Source organism: Coptis chinensis, chromosome 9 (assembly GCF_015680905.1).
Source record: "Coptis chinensis isolate HL-2020 chromosome 9, ASM1568090v1, whole genome shotgun sequence".
Classification (NCBI taxonomy): domain Eukaryota; kingdom Viridiplantae; phylum Streptophyta; class Magnoliopsida; order Ranunculales; family Ranunculaceae; genus Coptis; species Coptis chinensis.
The window spans coordinates 582,772-591,833 of NC_141464.1; positions in this window are offsets into that span (position 1 = coordinate 582,772).

A 9,062-nucleotide genomic window follows, 5' to 3' on the forward strand; every position below is an offset into this window, starting at 1 on the left:
CATTCTCAACATGGTACCCTCTAAGTCTGTCCCATCAACTCTTTATGAGCTATGGACTGGCAGAAAACTGAGTTAGGTCATATGCGTCCATGAGGTTCTACTGGTTTTGTTCATACCCCGTCTTCACATACTGGAAAGTTAGACATGAGAGCTAAGAAATGTATATTCATTAGATACTTTGAGCATTCTAAGGGTTATATCTTTCTTGATGAACAAAATAATAGTGGGATGGTGGAAATTGAGTCACGCGATGTTGATTTTGTAGAATATGATTTTCCAAGCAGGAAGAAAGCTCGATTGTCAACTGAGTTCTATGAGATGGTAGAACCAATTGAGGCTACAGAAGAGGTAACTCCACCTACGCTCGGCAATGGTGGGGTAATAATTCCTCCTTCTAAAGTTCTAATGATCGTCGAGGATAGTGGGAGTTTACCGCTAGATGACTTAGATGATCAAGACAATCTTGAGCCACGTAGAAGCAAACGTGGAAGTGTACCCCATCGTCATTTTAAGATTGAAGGGGAAGCTTTCATGTGTGCTGCTATTGATGATGATGAGCCTAGGTTATACCAAGAGGCTTTTTCATCACCTGCTTCAAAGGAATGATTAGCTGCTATGTGATAAAACTTAATTTATACACGTTTATTGATTTTCAGTTACTTATTTTCTTAAGTCCGAGGTCCACAGTCCAAAGTCCGAGGTCCACAGTCCAAGTCCGAAGTCCAAAGTCCAACGTCCGTATAGTCCTACATTTTAGTCAAGTTACCTTACTCACGTGGGTTTGGTAGGATAGGTCGAGTAAGGGATCGTCCAAACCTTAGGGCTCGAATAGGTTCACAACTGGAATTACAACTTTTGGTGAGTAGGATTTTTAGGTTTCTTTTTAGTTGGTTTAATTAAATTAACGATAATGCAAATAATGTAAATTACTACGGCGATTGTATGTAGGTAAACAAAAATAGAGAAATAGGGAGAGAGTTAGTCATACTCATGCGAGAATCATTTTTCAACAGTTTATATTTCTCATAAGAAATCATATACATCATATGCAATAATTCTATCACACGTAAAAATCAATATTTTACTTTGCTTATTAATTATCTCGTTAACTCATTTATTCAAAGACACAGCCCAACCTTTAGTTCCTACTCCACGATTTGCACTACACACATTTGCCAAATCACACATATCCGTGTGCCTCACTCACACCGAGTACCACTACAAGACATATGTCCCAAGCGGGATATCGCCTCCAGGAAACATACTTTCATCTTGTAAACTCGTAACTTGTGAGTCACAGCCATCTCTGGGCTTTCCATACACATAATCACAAAGCCTCTTTTGGGCATAACAAAATATCAGGTCATTCATGGCACATTCAATGAATACCTTGGGTCATTCCCGCCACATTCAAGGAATACCCATCATAACACTAACGGGCCATTCATGGCACATTCAATGAATGCCCTGAGTCATTCCCGCCACATTCAAGGAATACCCAAACCTACATTCCTGTACATTCAAGGAATACGACCAACCCGCAAGGCGAATACCTTAGTTCCTCTCTAGGGCAGTCCAAACTATTGGGTCATTCATGGCACATTCAATGAATACCCGGGTCATTCATGGTACATTCAATGAATACCCATCTATCACATGACATCACAAGTCATAATATCTCATTACCAAATCCTGAGGCGTGGAGAGTTCTAAAGATGTGGGCGACACATTAAAACATTATTATCACTTATAATTATACTAGCATTACTCATGTCAAAACATACCACACATGCAGAGAGTCATTTTCACGCGTCAAGGCAAATCAAGAACTTAAATATCATTGAATGTAAACAAACTTATAATCAAACAAATACAATTTACATAACCACACTCATGTACATAATATCGTAAACAAATAGTTCATTTGCCCAAATTCAAGTCCACACACACTAATGTCCAAAACAGATCCACATATACTAAAGTATATATTCATATACAACTTCTATCTCACACATATATATTTATGTAGTCTCAAAACAATAGTAATTTCTAACACAATCACATAGTTATCACACAAACTAATATATATTATAGATATAGTGTAGTGGCTGCACTTTTGCTCAAAGCTGCCTACGTATCCAAATCTTTTAAGATTGGAATCAAGCCTTCGTAGTTCTTATTAGCCACAGAGTCAATGCTATAGTTTTTTTCTACATTCAGCCAAATGATATGTAACTTAATATCTAGAAACTAGGGTATGTAGACATACTTTTTCATGTGGAACTCAAAGTCCCAACCTCAGCCTATCTAGAAGAAAACTTAAGTTGAAAACGGTAAAAATTCTAATATTCAGCAAACTAGATTTCTGACAGACTCTCTTCCGAATGATACCACGCTTTCCACAGGTGTCCAAATACATCGAGGCTTTTTGTGTTGAAAAGCTGACACACAGAACTTACTTTCTTATGTTTTACAAACATACCCGATCTCATTCTAAATGTGCTAAAACTAGGCTCGAATACAGTGCAAAGAAACTGATTTCTGACCCACTATTTTCTGCCAGTCAAACTTCCAAACGTCATAATTAATTCCACAGGCCTTCGAATGCGATGAGGCCAATGGGAATAGAAAGCAGACTTCCAGATCTTAATATTTTATGTTTTATAAAAATTCTAACTCTCACCCTAACTATTTTAAAACTGTACTTGAACACAGTGCGCAGAAACTGATTTCTGACGCACTGTTTTCTGTCAATCAAACTTCCAAACCTTATATCTATCTCCATAGACCTCGGAATGCAACAAGGTTGATTGGGTTGGAAAGAAGACACTGAAAACTCACTTTTTCATGTTTTGGCGGGTTTTTGAATCTGACCCTAACTAGGTGAAAACTCAATTCCAAACCAGGCACAGATTTGGCCCAAAACAAACTCTAATCCAAATCCCATCTAAATTAATAGAATCCCGCCCACTTTAAAAAATAAAAGGACCCAGCCCACAAAAACTTAAAAACCGCCCAAGCCCCATAAGTATTTCAACCCAACTTAAACACAACTTAACCCCTGGAGCACTATATCCTAGTCTCCTTCATCTCCCTCAACAGCCCACTTATCAATTAGTTACTTAGATTGATTTACTGTCAAACCTGAACTCCTAGTGGTAGAGCTTGGGTAGTACAATTATTGGCTGTAGCTTGTTTATCATTAGCAGTTAAAATGGAGGAGACTGTAGTGCCTCCATCTCTAGATTTGCAGGCGAACCCGCCAGCTTCGTCTTTGAAATTAGGACTCTACAAATAATGGAGCTTGTGGTCTTTGAGCACTTTGAATTCAAACCTTTCGAGGTTCTTTGAAAAAGGTTTTTTTTTTTTATTAGGAGAATATCAAATTATGAAATTATGAACTTTGACCAGGCTATGTCTTGTTTCATCTAATAACTTGGACAAAAGAGAGGGTGCTAGAGTGCCTTAAATTAATCCAAGGTACCAAATTGTGAACCTTGACAAGACCGAATAAGATGTTTACAATTACTAATAATACTCAACAATGAGGACAAGTACTGAATAATATTTTAGCACCATATATTCAAGAGAACTATTCTAAAATTCGAGATGTTGAACGGGAGCTACAAAATCTTACATTAGAGGTGAAACTTACTGCTGGACCAAAGAAAGCAAAGACTTGATCGAAAGCACTTGCGAAAGAAAATAGAAGTGTCACTTCAACGAGAAGATACTGGCTTGCCGTTATACACTCCGCAGCTATCTATCAATAGATTTCCAAAGAAGAATTCTCCTTCTCCTTTATGTGAAAAACTCCCCTTTTTTTTTTTTTTTCTTCTCTGTGTGTCCCCAATCAACCCTACGGTTGAACTCTTTTCTTTTTGTTTTAAAACCACCCCGAAAAATAGGGAATGAGGTTTATCCACTTGACCAAATCTCTTTATAATCTTTATCATTTTTTTTTATTTTATTTTATTTTTTGTCTATTTTTATTATTATTCTTCTTATTATTTATTGTACTAGGAAAATATTAAATAAAAACACGGGGTGTTATAATATACACACCTTAAAGGAATCTCGTCCCGAGATTTTAGGAAAGAGAGTAGATTAACCAAACAAACATATGTCAAGCAATAATTCTTCTAAGTTAACTAATCATATCTCAATGACTGAAATTTATATGATAATCTAAAACACGCCAGTAAGATAAATTAAACACGTTGTTTATAGCTTGCACCCAAAAGTCATAGTAAACAAATATCAGAAATTAGATATAAGTGTATACCCAAGTATACACACCTGAAAGGAATACACATATGCAATAACGTATAATCTTGCATGTTGACATACGTAAATTAAAACCATGTCATGAGAAACACTACTTTATACGAAAATGCAGAAGACCAAAATCCAAAACGGGAACAAATCAACTTGAAAACAACAAGAAATCTGAACACCATAAAAACACTCCTACTACCCATTACCACAGTCTGAGGATCACCTAGACCTTCTCATTCTAGGTTAACCTAAGCTCTGATACCCCCCAAAGAAAGGTAACAATGCAGAAGTTACCCTTTCGCTCCTAGAGGATCCAGAGAAGGTGGAGGAAGGTCTTGTTGATGTCGGAAGGCTTCGAGGTGCCAATGACGTTTAGTCCCAGCCATTGAGTCACTGCTAGCTGGTTCCGTCGCGACCGAAGCCGACACACATTACATTTCCGTCGATGTTGTACTCTCCCTTGATTAGCGTGTCGAGCATTAGGTCGTAAGTCCGTGGGTACACGGACCCGCCGAAGTCAAGACGTGGTACCACCCGTGGAATGCCCATGATCCCGGAGAGCAACACCGGTGTGACTTCGCGGGCGACACCCTCGACGGTGACCCAAAAATGGTCGCCATTAAAGCTTCCATTGTCGTAGAATTTCATCACCAAATCCTTAGAATAAAGCCCTCTATTGGCATATAACAAACTCTCCCATCCTCTAGAGTGAATTTCGTGATCAAATAATGGAGCAAACATCCCGTTTTCAAACAAATTCCCAAAAAAAATTTCAACACAAATCCGCCTGTTTCCGGCCATTGCTGGTCGTAGAGAGGATGGCTATTGATTACTGATGAGAGGGAGAATTGTGATGATCTGACGGAAAGAAAACCTTGATCGGAGCTGTGAGGGTCTCGCGCGAGACCTGGTTTTAGTGTGGGTCTGTCTCGTGCGAGACTAATTCGAGAAGGGGCAAGATCCGGTTTTTTAGGAAAACGAATTGTGTATTTGTGACGCGTGTTATCGGGTTTTTTGGGTTTAAATGGACCGAGAAATCGATATTTTGGTTGGGCCAAAAAATTTCTCGAAGCCCAAATCAAGCCTAAAGCCTGATTTAAACCTAAAATCTAAATGCGCATCTACCACGACTTCGTTTGGACTCCGAATTGGACGAATGAGATATCGAAACGATCGGCACAAAAAATTCTATCCAATTGTATGAGTCATTCTTGAAAGTCACAATTTTTTCTTTTTTCTTTTTTTTTTTGGAAGAGAAGGAGAGTGTAAAGGTTTTATTTACATACAAGGGAGATATTCGTGAAAAGCACTGCATGTCCAGGGGAGTCACCATCTTAAATCATAGACAACTGTCATGTCGGCTCTGGAGCGAACCCAATCCAGCCAGACTGTGGCTTAACCTCTATGTATTATGGGGTTAGGGGCAGGACGGTATCATCCTAGACCGTGCGCGCTACGGTCTAATAAAATTGCCCTTTTTACATACGGCTATCCTCAAACCGCCCCAAGGGACTCAAAGTAACCAATTCTAGGGTTAGTCTGGTGGAATCCATTGCCCGTTTGTGTTCCAAGTATGAAACATCTGAGGTTTGACACGAATCCCATGTGAAAAACTTAATGCAAAGGGAAAAGGCAACAATATAAACATATTTACAAGGTGAGTCTTTTAACGTCGGATCAAGAGGCTTAATCCCAACCTCTGGGGAGAAACGGCGCTTGGCGGCGAAGATTATCCTATGCAGCTGGTGTTAGACAAAAGTATACCTTAAACTGGCTAGTATCGGATAGGAAGTCAGGGCCTAGACAGAAGGGTGTTTGGCAATGCATACACCAGCCCATTCTTCAGACGCCGTCTTTCACGAGCAAAGAACTATGACCATTCCCTATTCGTGATGAGTGAGACTTACACCAAATGATTAGCTGAAGTTCGCGAGGTAGAGAGTAGAAAAGAGAAGAGACGGAAGGAGGTGAAATTTTAGGTACCCATCTTTTAACGAAAGGTACGTTTGCTCGTGTTGCAGAAGACATTTATACTCAGTTCTGCAAAAGAGTTTTTGTGGACTAAGGTTCCGGCGCTTGCAACCACACACTTCAAAGGACTTTGGAGATCATAAGATAGAAGTTGGCCCGGCTACCAAAATGGCGTACCCTCTATAGAAACAAGATTGAGTACGCCAAACGAAACATCTAGTCAGTGTAAACTGGATTCTGAAGAAGAGTCTGTTCAACATCTGGTGAGCATAATTCGTTGTAATATTTTAGGCGTTGTCCATTGACTTGAAATTTGCTGTTATCTTTTGGATTAAGCAAAGAGATTGCCCCATAATGTTTCACAGCTGACACAATGAAAGGACCAGACCATCGTGTTTTCAATATACCAGGAAAGATGTGTAATCTGGAGTTGTACAGTAAAAATTTTTGGCCAATTTTGAAATCCTTACGCAAAATGTGCTTGTCGTGCACTCTTTTCATATTGGCTTTGTAGGATTTCGAGAGATCATAAGCATCACTCCGAATCTCCTCCAGCTCATTTAATTGCAGTTTTCGCTTCTTGCCTGCCTCAATGATATTGTAATTGAGGCTTTTGATGGCCCAAAAGGCACGATGCTCAAGTTCAACTGGTAGATGACAAGGTTTTCCAAAAACAATGCGGTAAGGAGACATCCTTATAGGTGTCTTAAATGTTGTTCGGTATGCCCACAAGGCATCCGATAAGCGGAGAGACCAGTCCTTTTTTGATGGGTTGACAGTTTTCTCCAAGATAGACTTTATCTCTCTGTTGGAGACTTCCACTTGGCCACTCGTTTGTGGGTGATATGGAGTAGCAACCTTGTGAGTAACTCCATATTTCTTCATTAAAAACCCAAAAATTTTGTTACAAAAATGTGTACCCCCATCACTGATGATAGCTTTGGGAACACCAAAACGAGAGAAAATGTTTTCTTTACAAATCTCACGACAGTCTTATGGTCATTTGAGGCGACATGCGAAAGTGCCTCAATCCATTTGGACACATAGTCTACAACGACTAAAATGTATAGAAAACCTTTGAGAAATAGGGAAGGGTCCCATAAAATCAATGCCCCAAATATAAAAATTTCCACAATCAAGATAGGATTTAGGGGCATCATATTTTGTTTGGTAATTTGACCTAGGTGTCGACAACGAATGCAAGCTATGCAATGTTCGTGTGCATCGAGAAAGGGTAGGCCGAAGAAAACCACATTGTAACACCTTGGCCGCAGTTTTTTCCATCTGAAATGACCTCCGCAAGATTGTTCATGGCAAAAGGATAATACGCCGGTGTGTTCCCGGTCGGGAATGCAGCGACGAATGAGTTGGTCGAACAATACTTAAAGAGGTAGGGTTCATCCCGTAAATAATATTTTACAATTGGATAAGAACTTTTATGATTAGGGCGTGACCAAAAGGAGGGACTTCCTCAATAACTAGGTAGTTAACGATATCCGCGTACCATGGAGATGAGAAAATAGAGTACAAGTATTAGATGCGGGGAAGGAATCACCGATAGCTCAGAATCACTATCGATGTCACCAACCAGCCTTTGATAAAATGGTCGGCTACGACATTTTCGAGTTCCTTTCTTGTCTTTGATTCCCAAAGTTGAATTCTTGTAAAGAGAAGGATCGGAACAATCGTTGTTTTCGCCCTTTTCGCGAGTAAGTACCTAATGCGGCATGGTCAAGATATACAATGGTCGATGTTCCAACTAGGTAGGGCTTAAACTTATCCAAAGCATAGACAACAGCTAGGAACTCTTCGGGCGTTGTGGTATAATTACGTTGAGCGTCGTTAAAGGGTTTTACTAAGCGTAGTAAATGACAATGGGTTTGTCGTCACGCCGTTGGCCTAGCACGGCACCAATAGGAAAGTCGCTAGCGCCACACGGATTCGAATGGTTGAGACCAATCGGGGTTGAATGATAGGAGCGTAGTCGAGCGGTTTTAGAGTATCAAAAGCTTGTTTCCAATTGAAATTGAAGTCGAATATCTGCATCCTTAAGCGGGAGATTGGTTAAGGTCGAAAGCAACTTTAGAAAAAATCCTGAATGAATCTCAGATAACCCCAGTGGCCTAAAAGGCATGGATATCCCGAACTGTACGTGGGAAGGGTAGCAAAGAAATTTTAGCAATTTTAGCTTTATCAACCTCTATCCCGTCAAAAAAGAAAGTTCAACCAAAAACCCTAACCCTATTATCAGTCAATCACCGGCGGCGGCTGCCTCTTAAGGCACCGTCGCCGGAAGTCTTCTTCTTCTCCTCATCTATACTTCTGCTTCTCATCTTCTTTCTGAGGTTGTTCAATCTGTTTGTGTATGGGAAAGCTAAAAGCTTTATGCTGTCAAGGTACTGTTTGTCAAAGCCATGGGTTGATAGCTAGGTTTGATTCCTTATGAGCTGTAGTAGCCATATGGAGATCGAGTTGTGTGACCAAACATTGTTCCATTATTGTGGTTACCTGGAAGTTGGAGGTGAGTACAGGTTTGGAACCGGTGGGTGAACTTGTTAAAGTTTGAACTGGATTCGATACTGCGTGCTTGGATGGAAACCAACGAGGTGAACACAGGTAGTGGCTGTTTGGTTAGTACAACCCATTCTCTATGGGAGGATACTGATGGTTGGTTGGGATTGGACTTTAATTCTTGCCGATGTCTTTTGATTGAATGGTTGAGCTTGGGTTTTGAAGAGAGGAGCTGAGGTTGAGATTGGTTTTTTTTGCTGCTTGTTTTAGCATAGACAATTGTTGCAGATCTGATCTGCGCC